We start from the raw sequence: 11,589 nt of genomic DNA on the forward strand, positions 1-11,589 counted from the left end.
TATATCTGAAACAAAAGTTTCATAAAGCATTTACTAAATGTGTGTCTTTTTGATATTTTCTATTCTATCCTATTCTATTAAAATACTTCTTGTGGACAGTGATTGCAGTACATTGATCATAGAGAACACCAGAGCAAGTACAAGCCTAACAGGCACTGGGAAAGTCTGTGCTTACTGAGGAAAAGTAATTAAACATGGGAAAAGGAGATTTTAAGAAGCAGAGAAGTAAAATGTCATCATATGCATTATTTGTACAATCTTGCCAGGAGGAGCACTCAGATGCTTCAGTCAATGTCTCAGAGTTTTCCAAGAAGTGCTCAGAGAGATGGAAGGCCATTTCTGCTAAAGAGAAAGGAAAATTTGAGACATGGAAAAGGTGAACTATACTTACTATGAAAGAGAAATGAAACTTACATCCCTCCTAAAAAGGAAAACAAAAACGAAGTTTAGAGATCTCGATGCACCCGAGAACTCCTTCAGCATTCTTCTTGTTTTCTTCTGAGTATTGCCCAAAAATCAAAGACAGGTTCTCAGCTTATCCATTTGTGATGTTGCAAAGAAGCTGGGAGAAACATGGAATAATGCTGCTGCAGATGACAAGCAGCCTTATGAAGAGAAGGCCATAAGCCGATGGAAAAATACAAAAAAGATAGTACTGCAAGTCAAGCTAAAGGAAAGCCTGATGCAACAACAACAACAACAACAACAACAACAACAACAAAGGGAGTTACCAAGGCTGAAAAAAAAAGAAGAAAAAGAAGAAAGATGCAGAAGATAAAGAATATGAAGATAAAGAAGATGGCGATAAACAAGTTGGTTCTAGTGTAGTTTTGTTTTTAAACTGTACAATCTTTTTTAACTTTTTAAAATTTAAATTTATTGGGGTACCATTAGTTAATAAAATTATATAATTTTCAGTTGTGCATTATAATTAACACCCGTATATTCTATTGTGTGTTTACCAGCAAAAGTCCAGTTTCCTATGGCCACCAAACATTGGATCCCCTTTACCAACTTCACCCTACCATTAACCCCCTGTACTTGACACCCTTGACCATCTAGTTACCCCTTCCTCCCCCACCCCATACCCTCTGGTAACCACTAGTCTATAGTCCATGTCCATGATTCTCTGTTTGATTGTCCTATTTATTTGCTGCTTTTAGATTTATATCCCAAATATGAGAGATATCATGTAATTTTCAACTTTCTCTATCTGGCTTATTTTGCTGAGCATGCTTATCTCCAGGTTTATCTATGTTGTTGCAAATGGCAGTATTTCATCTCTTCTTATGGCTGAGAAATATTCCATTGTAAATATGTACCACCGCTTCTTTAGCCAATCATCTATCATAGGACACTTCGGTTGCTTCCACACCCTGGCTACTGTGAATAATGCTGCTATGAACATCGGTGTGTAAATATCTTTTTGGATATGGGTTTTCAAGTCTTTGGGTAAATACCCAGTAGAGGGATTGCTGGATCATATGGTAGATCAATTCTTAGTTTTTTGAGGAACCTCCATACTGTTAGCTTTTACTTGCCTTAATTTTGAGGTCACATTCATAAGTCCAAGGTCCTTGAGTTTAGTTCCTATGCTTCCCTCTATGCATTTTATTATTGCAGATCTTATATTCAAGTCCTTAACCCATTTTGAGTTAATTTTGCTGTGTGGTGATAGACAACAGTCTAGTTTCATTCTTTTCCAGGTGGCTTTCCAGTTTTTCCAGCACTATTCATTGAAGAGGCTTTCCTTTCTCCACTGTATGTTTTTCACTTTTTTGTTGAGGGTTTACTTCTGGACTCTCGATTCTGTTCCACTGGTCTGTGTGTCTGTTTTGCTGCCAATATCATGCTGTTTTGATTACTGTCGCTTTGTAATATAATTTGAAGTCGGGCAGAGTGATGCCTCCAGCCTCGTTCTTTTTTTCTAGGATGGCTTTTGCAATTTGGCATCTTTTGTGCTAACAAATCTTGTGATTTTTTGTTCCATTTCTTTAAAAAATGCTGATGAGATTTTGATGGGGATTGCATTAAATCTGTATAATGCTTTAGGTAATAAGATCATTTTAACTATGTTGATTTTTCCAATCCAAGAACATGGAATATCTTTCCATTTCTTTGTATCTTCTTCAGTTTCTTTTAATAGGGTCTTGTAGTTTTCATTATATTGGTCCTTCACATGTTTCATTAAATTTATTCCTAGCTATTTTATTCTTTTTTTTTGCAATTGCAAAAGGAATTATTTTTTCACTTCTTTTTCTGACACTTTATTATTAAAATATAGGAACGCTATGGATTTTTGAACATCGATTTTGTATACAGAGTCTTTACTGTATTTGGTTATTGTTTGTACTACTGTTATTGTGGAGGATTTAGGGTTTTCTGTATAGAGAATCATGTCATCTGCATGATTCGAATGCCTTTTATATTGTTCTTTTGCCTGATTGCACTAGCTAGAACCTCCAATATTATATTGAATAACAGCGGCGATAGTGGACAGCCTTGCCTTCTTCCTGATCTTAGCAGGAAGATTTTTGTTTTTCACCATTATGTATAATTTTGGCTGAGGGTTTTTCATAGATGGCCTTTATTATGTTAGGGTACTTTCCCTCTATACTGATTTTGTTAAGTATTTTGATCATAAATGGATGCTGTATCTTGTCGAAGGCTTTTTTTTTTTTTTGCATCTATTGATATGAACACAAGATTCTTATTTTTTAATTTCTTTATGCACTATATCACATTAATCAATTTATGAATTTGAACCATTCCTATGCCTCTGGGATGAAGCCCACTAGTTCATGGTGTATAATGTTTTTAATATGTTGCTATATTCAGTTCGCTTGTATATTATTTAGGATTTTTCCATTTGTGTTCATGAGAGATATTGAGTTGCAGTTTTCTTTTTTTGTATATTCTTTACCAGGTTTTGGTATCAGAGTAACATTGGCATCATAAAATGAGTTGGGAAGTATTTCCTCTCTTCGATTTTTCTGGAAGAGTTTGAAGAGAATAGATATTAAATCTTATTTGAATGTTTGGTAGAATTTGCTGGTGAAGCCATCTGGTCCTGAACTTTTACTTTTTGGTAGATTTTTGATGATTGTATCCATTTCGATACTACTGATCAGTCTATTTAGATTTTCCAGATCTTGATTCAGTCTAGGAAGGTTGTATTTTTCTAAGTACTTGTCCATTTCTTCTAGGTTATTAAATTTGGTGTTATATATATTTTTAATAGTATTTTTGTATGATCCTTTGTATCGCTGAGATATCAGTCGTAATTTCCCCTCTTTCATCCTGATTATGATTATGTGTGTCCTTTCTCTTTTTCTTTAGTGAGTCTAGCCAGGAGGTTGTCAATTTTATTAACCTTGTCAAAGAACCAGCTCTTTGTTGTATTTATTTTTTCTATTGTTTTTTATTTTTTTTTCACTTTCATTTATTTCTGCACTAATTTTGATTATTTCCTTCCTTCTGTTGACTTTAGGCTTCATGTGGGCTTCTTTTTCTAGTTTTTTTTTAAGATGAAGCGTTAGGTTGTTTTGGGGGGCTTGTTCTTGTTTTTGGAAATAGGCCTGTAATGATATGAAGTTCCCTCTTATGTCCTCTTTTGCCATGTCCCAAAGTTTTGATATATTGTACTATCATTATCACTTGTTATTATGTATCTCTTGATCTCTCTTTTCATTTATTCTCTGACAAAGTTATTCTTCAGTAGCATGGTGTGTAATCACCATGTATTTGTGGTTTTTCCTGATTTCTTTTTGCAGTTGATTTCTAGTTTCAAAGCATTATGATCAGAGAATATGATTGGTATGATTTCAACCCTCTTATATTTATTGAGGCTATCTCTGTATGCCAGTGTGGAGTCATATTTGAGAATGTTTCATGTGCACTAGAGAAGAATGTATAAGCAGCTCTTTTGGAATGGAAGGCTCTGTAAATGTCAATTATGTGCAGTTGGTCTAATGTGTCATTTAAGGATGTTATTTCCTTATTGATTTTATGTTTGGATGATCTGTCCATATCTGACAGTAGGATATTTAGGTCCGCTACTACTATAGTGTTTTGTTGTGTTTCTCCCTTTAGATCTATCAGTCATTGCTTTACATATTTCAGAGCTCCTGATTGGGAACATAGATATTAATAAGTGTTATGTCTTCTTCTTGGTCCATGATTCTCTTTATCATTATGAAATGTCCCTCCGTATCTTTACCTTTTTTAATTTGAAGTCTATTTCATCTGATATTAGTACTGCTACTCCACTTTTCTCTGAGTGTCGTTTGCTTGAAATATCATTTTCCACCATTTCACTTTGAGTCTATATTTGTCTTTGGAGCTGAGATGTGCCTCCTGGAGGCAGCATATGATTGGGTTTTGTCTTTTGATGTATTCTGCAACTCTGTGCCTTTTTATTGGTGAGTTCAGTCCATTTATATTTAGGGTGATTATTGAAATATGAGGTCTTCTTATAGCCATTTTATCTTTTCATTTCTGGTAGCTCAGTGTTTCTATTGCTTTCTTTTCCTTGTGTTTCTGTTTTCTTTATTTGGTTGGTTTTTATGGGTTTTTCTGTCTGGTCCTTCTTCTTTTATGTTATATACTTCAGTTCTGAATCTTTGGTGTGTGGTTACCATTACGAATATGTAAAAGATTGTTATATATAAACAGTCACCCATTTTCTTCTGTGTGTGCCTCATCTCCATTCCCTTTGCAAATTTGGATCTTTGAATCTTCCCCTTTTAGTCATTGTTATCTCAATATGTCTCTGTGTATGCTGAGTGTTCATTACTATCTTGTTACAACAACTCTCTTATTATCATTTAAGCTTGTAATGCCCTCTTCTTAGTAAGGGTTTCACTCCTCTGCTTCTATTTGACTGATAGTCACTTTACTCTTAATTATGTATATTTTTGGTCATTTTATTTCAGGTGAACTGAACTCTTTCATTATTTGCTATAGTGCAGGCCTCATAGTGGAGAATTCCCTCAATTTTTGTTCAATTTTTGTATGTCTGGAAAGGTCTTTATTTCTCCTGCATATCTAAAGAAGAGCTTAGCTTGTTACATAATTGTAGGCTGGTGGTTCCTTTTATTTAATAGTTTAAATATTTAATTTCATTCCTTTTTGGCTTGTGACTTTTGCAATGAGAAATCTGAAGAAATCTCATGGGTTTTCCTTTATAAGTTACTGTTTTCTTCTCCCTGGCTACCCTGAGAATTCTGTCTTTGTCGTTGATTTTTGATAATTTTCATACAATGTGTCTTGGTGAAGGCCTTTTTGAGTTGAGATAATTGGGTGTTCTATTGACTTCTTGAATTCCAAGCTCCAGCTCATTCCTTAGATTTGGGAAATTCTCGTCCACTGTTTGTCTGAAAATGCTTTCTAGTCCCTGCTCCTTTTCCTCGCCTTCGATAATGCCGATTATTCTTACGTTTCCTCTCCTGATGGTATCAGCTAGTTCTTGTATTTCTCTTTCATTATTTTTCATTCTTTAGCTTCTCTCTTCTTCCTTCTGATTTATTTCTAGATTTCTGTCTTTGATATCACTGATCCTTTCCTCCATTTGGTCGACTCTATTTCCCAAGCTTGCTATTTCATTTTTCAACTCTTCATCTCCAGAAGTTCTATTTGGTTCTTTTTGAAGGTTTTAATCTTCTTGCTCTGCTCATCTAGTCGTTTTTTCAATTCCTGAAATTGTTGATTTGAGTTGTTTTGGATCCCATTGAGTTTTTTCAGAAGTACCATCCTGAATTTTCTATCATTTAAGTCACATATTTCTATGTCTGTAAGCTTATTTTTGGAGATTTTTCTTTCTTTCTGAAATGCCTTGTCATCTTGGTTGTTCATGGTGTTTAGTGAACTTTTTCTCCACCTGTTTCCAGTAGGTGGCGTCTAAACCTCTTGGATCCCTGCTTTATATAAAGTCTTAATAATGCCTTTTTATTTTCTGATAGATATTTTATCACGCTTGCTACTCTCAGTTTCAGTCCCTGTCAGTGTTAGCAGCAGTCTCACAGTATTTACACAGATTCCCCTCAATCTCTGCAGTGATTAGTCTCAGAGGTTATGGAGGTAGGGGCCCTCTGGGTTGAGGTTTGGGAGCTGCGACTCAGCCTTGGTTTTGCAACCGTGGCTGGTAAAAATCAACTGTCATTTTTCTGCCATCCCGCTTCTCTGCCTTCTGCCCTGATGACTGGACTCTGCTGCCGGCCAGCTGTGGCGGGGCGGGGGGAGCTCACAGCTTTCTCAGGTAGAGTAGTTCAGGGAACTTGCCGTTCCTTCTCTCTTACCCCTCCTCCTACAGGTAACTCCAGCAGCTATGAGAGACAGCTTCTTTATTTCCCCCTGTCCACCACCTGACACCCAGGGTTCTAACCTGTGGTAGCTCTTATGCACAGATCCCATTCTCAGATGTGCTGGTGTGCAGTTTGTGTGTTTTTTGTTGTTGTTGAGTTTTAGAAGTTCAGCTTATTGTTGTTTCAAGGGGAGATATCTGGGGGTATCTCTCGCTCTGTCATGTTTCCAAAGATTCTCAGTCTTTTTTGTTTAGTTAATGCACTATCGTATATGTCTTTAGATAGCCCTGTCCTGGTGGTGTTTCAATAACCCCTAAGCTTGCCTGGTACGTTTTAGGGATTGTAAATTGGCATGGCATTTTAAAGCAGGTTCTTGGTGGTGCACAGCATAAATTAGTTACATATGGAGATGGTAATGTTTCATCTTCAGTTGTCTCTGATGCAATTCATACGAAATAATTGTTCTGTTAACTGAATACCACTCTGATTGCAAAAAAAAATGCACCTATTTTGTTGACATTCTGAATGCTTCTAAGTAAATACATTTTTTTATTAGGAAAATTTTCTTCTACCTTATTCAATTGATTCCAAAATCTACTAATCGGCTGATATATGCTATGAAAAGCATTGATCTAGTCCAATAATAATGTGATTTATAAATACTTTCTTTTGTGTATATTTATCATTTACATGATTTCTTTATTAAAATGAGTTTAAATCTGTATGAAGAAAACTGGACCCTACATAGATGCAGTTTAAAATCCAACAACAAAGATAATCTTCTGTTCCTTATATTTCCTACATATATAAGAGGGAGTATGATAAAGGAAAAGAGTACTTGTTTGGAAGTGTCAGTCCCAGATCTGACACTAATTAACTTTAAGACCTTTAGCAAATGATATCCCTTCTCTAGGTCTCAAATTCCTCAACAGTATAATGTGAAGAGACAAGATTATAAAGGATTTAGAATGTCTATTTTAGGTATAATCTGTGAACTTATGTCATTTCTTTTAGGGAATTGTTATTATGATGATGCGAGATAATATGCATAAGTCTATAGACAATGTTATGACTCTAATTTGTTTATAACAGGTAGTGAATTTTATACCTATTTGATGTCTCAATACTGTGCCAGATAAGTGAAGGACTAAGAAAATATAGTGAGCTAATATGCTGCCGAATATAATGGTATCTGAGCTCATAGAAAAGTGCTTTATAAATATAAGATAGAAGGACTCCTGAATTTAAAATATGGTTTAAGGCACTACTTAACTATCTCAGTTAAAATAAAAATGGAGATAGAATCACATAATCATGATGTCAGATGTAGAAAAGAACTCAGAGATTATTTAATTCAAACTATACAGTAGTGTAGTCCAAAGTATGTCCAGATTTGGCAGAGAAAGGCAAAGTAAAACATCAGTATTGAATGAATTTAGTCAGCAGAACAGAGGAATTCAGAATCTCCCCTAGGTGGAGAGAGACTTGTTTTAAAGCACTTAATACAAACCCAGTTTTAATAAAATCATTGACAAATTGATTTGAGAGCTGGGAAGTAAAAGTATTTTTGGATTTTTGAATAGTTGGGAGAATATTTTGTAATGATACATTATTTTTTCCTTTGGTCTGAGTCCAAAAATTGGTGCTTAACTTTAACAGTAAGTTTAAAAGTGTGATCTCTTTGTTGCTGATAGGTTCCATAGCTCTCACAAACCAAGCTCAAGGTGATTCTAACATATACTAAAGTTTTAAAACTGCTCTGGATTTTAATCCATCAGCCTTGGGGATTTAGAAATGGATATATGGAGGAGTCAGGCCTAAAACTAATCAATTTCTGTTTACCCCAAGTTTTCAACATAGTAGGGCTTTTTTGATTGTACCTGTATGGATGGGCAGGTGTAACTTGTATGATTTATCTTCTCACAGCAACTTGAACAACTTTCTTCTCCAGATTACAGCCACGTCATTCCCTTACATCCAGACACATCAGTTCAAAAGCATCTTCACTCTTCCCAGAGGTTTTTCTACTTTTGTCTTTCTCTTATTCCATGTTTCGCCTTATAGATACTCCATGTTGGAATTTGGGAAATGGAACTAGCAGGGCATGTGAAATCTTCATCTCAGCAAAAACAACTAATCTACCATGAACTCTATAACATTTTATTATGTTTTTAGTTTGTTTCTACTAAACTGCAGAGGTTTTGGCCATCTTTGGAATTCTTGTATATGGAAAATATGAGATGATCAATTAGGCTTTTTGGGTATAAATTCATTAAGTTATATTTATTAAGGACCTACCCTTGTTCTACAACTTAAATATATATTCAAAAGAGAGCTCTTGCTACTGTGAAACTTGTCTTCTTGTGTGAAAAAAGAAAACATTTTGTATCTAAAATCCAGAGCAATCATTCATTTAATATTGTGTAACGATCAATTAAAAAATAAAATTGCAATATTTATATGGGAATAGATTAATAAAAGTTAAATATTAAAACCCTATGAAAAATGTTCATCTCCACTAGAAACCAAAACACTGCAAATTTAAAAATAGATACTATTCATCTATACAATTTGTAAGTATATTTAAGTATAGAAAGTACCAAATCCAGGCGAAGAGCATGAAATTTTCATATTCTTATTTTGCTAGAATGATCAGCATTTTGAAAAATAAATATTATTAAAATGTCCATAATCTTTATCCCAGTAATTCCACTTTTGGGTCATTCATCTAAAAAAATAATCTTTAAAAAACTTACAAATTCATAAAAAGTAATACAAATTTATTTAGATTCTTCCATCTCTGATGGGATGGTCTGGGATTGTGTTCTGAAGCACCACTTGTAACATAGTCACTTGCTGATCAGAAATATTTATTTAGGATTTATGTGATCTAAGAAGAAACATATATATATATTTTGAAGCATTAGTTATTTTTTATTTAAAAAATTTTTCAATTATACTTTACATCCCATGACTGTTTTGTAACTGCCAATTTGTATTTAGCTTTGCATATTTTAGTTTTCTGTCTTTATTGAAATATAATGGATAATTATTTGCTCATATTTTCATGGTACAAGTCAATGAGTTTTTTCAATTATATTTGGTATACAGTATATTATTAATTATATTAACTAACTAATATATTATTAGTTTCAGTTGTACAGCATAATGATTAGAGATCTATATAACTCACAAAATGATCACCCCACTGAATCTAGTACCCCTTTTCCCCCTTACATATTTATTACTACATTATTAACAATTTTTCTTATGCTACATTTTATATTTACATGTCTATTTTGTAACTACTCATGTGCACTTCTTAATACCTTTGCCCTTTTCATTGTCCCTCAACACCCTTCCTATCTACTAGCTCTCTACTATGAGTGCCACTTATCTATGAGTTTATTTCTATTTTTGTTGTCACTGTTATTTATTTTGTTATTTAGATTTCATATGTACGCGAAACCATGCAATATTTGTCTTCCTATTTCTGACTTATTTCATTCAGCATAATATCCTCTAGATATATCAAGGCAATATATTTTTCCATCTCCTTCCTTTTAGTCTGTGTGAGTCTTTTAATCTAAAGTGAGTCCCTTGTAGGAGGCATGTATAAGAGTCTTCTTTTCTCATCCATTCAGCTATCCTATCTTTGAGTTGGAACACTTAATTCTTTTCCATTTGAGATACATATTGATAGATATATCGTTATTATCATTCTTTATGTTTTTGATACATGTTTTTTCTTCTTAAAGAAGTCCCTCCAACATTTCCTGCAATACTAGCTTGATGTTCATAAATTCTTTTAGCATTTTTTTTTTTTTTTTTTTTTTTCAGACTGATGCTCTTATAATTGCTTAACTAGATCTAAAAGTACTGAGATGAGAAGATTAAGAAATTAGGGTTTCATCATCGAATATTTTGTGCCAAGCCCTTCTGTCCTGTATAATTTCTTTTGAGAAATCAACTGCCAGTCTTATGAGTGTTCCCTTATAGGTAACTAATTGCTTTTCTCTTGCTTCTTTTAAGATTCTCTTTTTATCTTTAACCTTTGGCTTTTTATCTTTAACCTTTGGCTTTTTAATGATGATATGTTTTGGTGTGGGCCTCTTTGGTTTTCTGGTTTTTTTGGACTCTCTGAGAATACTGGGGTTTTATGTCTATTTTCTTCACCAGGTTATGAAAGTTTTCCATCATTATTTCCTCAAATAGGTTTTCAGCTTCTTGTTCTCCTTCTTCTCCTAAGGGACCCCTATGACAGATATTGTTACATTTAATTTTGTCCCATAGACTCCTTAAATTATTATCATATTCTTGACTCCTTTTTTTGCTGTTCTGATTGAGTGTCCTTGGCTTCCCTATCCTCTATATCAGTAATTCAATCTTCTTATTTATTCACTCTCTTGATTTTCTCTAATATACTCTTTATCTCGAATAATGTGTTCTTCACTTTTGACTGGTTCTCTTTATAATTTCCATTTCCTTTTTTATGTGTTTCTTTTAATATTTTTGTTAAAGTTCTCACTGAGTTCATCTACACTACCCCTAAGTTCATTGAACATCTTTATAACCAGTGTTTTGAACTCTGCATCTGTGAGATTGCTTGACTCCATTTTTCCTGGAAATCTGTGCTGTTCTTTCATATGGGTTCTTCTTCTTTGACTTCCCATTTTGGCTGCATTTCTATGTCTGTTTCTATGTACTAAAGAAAGCTCCTAAGTCTTCTGGTCTTATTAGCATGCCTTTGTGTAGTAGGTGTCCAGAGGCACAGTCCTGAAAGAGATTCAGCTGCAGGCCAAGTTTAGTCCCAGCCTGTGACCTTCCGGTTCCACCTATTAAGATTCAGCAAGCAATTCACAGATGCTGTGCTTATAGTTACCTCAAGAAACCACACCAGAAACTGAGGCTGCCTCCAGTGTGAGTCTTGGTGCTGCTCAGCAAGGAGCACCAGACTCGTGGAGAGCACAACTGGATGTGGCATGGGTAGGGCCTTGAGTTGAGGGATGCGAAGTTTCAGGGAATTCTCTGGGGAAAGTGACCTCTGTTATCTAATTTGATGATATCTCAGTTATGGCGGTGCTGCGTTTGCACACTGGGAGTGGAAGAGGGTTCAAAAAAGGAATAAGGGATACCACAGGCAATTCTGCCTGGGAGACAGCCTGCCTCTGGCCCTCACTCTAACAACTAGTCCCTCCACCCCTGTAAGTTTCTGGTGCCCCCATGCAACCATCCTGGCTCTGGTGTTCAGAGCAAGCGAGTCTGTCACCGCAAAAGTCTGGTAATG

At 34.7% G+C, this 11,589-nt stretch overlaps 1 pseudogene; it reads left to right on the forward strand.

The window, feature by feature from the left end:
• The first annotated feature begins 194 nt into the window (after nt 1–194).
• LOC102895708 lies at nt 195–812 on the forward strand (annotated as a pseudogene).
• The last annotated feature ends 10,777 nt before the right edge of the window (nt 813–11,589 follow it).

This window comes from Pteropus alecto, unplaced genomic scaffold (genome assembly GCF_000325575.1).
Source record: "Pteropus alecto unplaced genomic scaffold, ASM32557v1 scaffold409, whole genome shotgun sequence".
Lineage (NCBI taxonomy): Eukaryota > Metazoa > Chordata > Mammalia > Chiroptera > Pteropodidae > Pteropus > Pteropus alecto.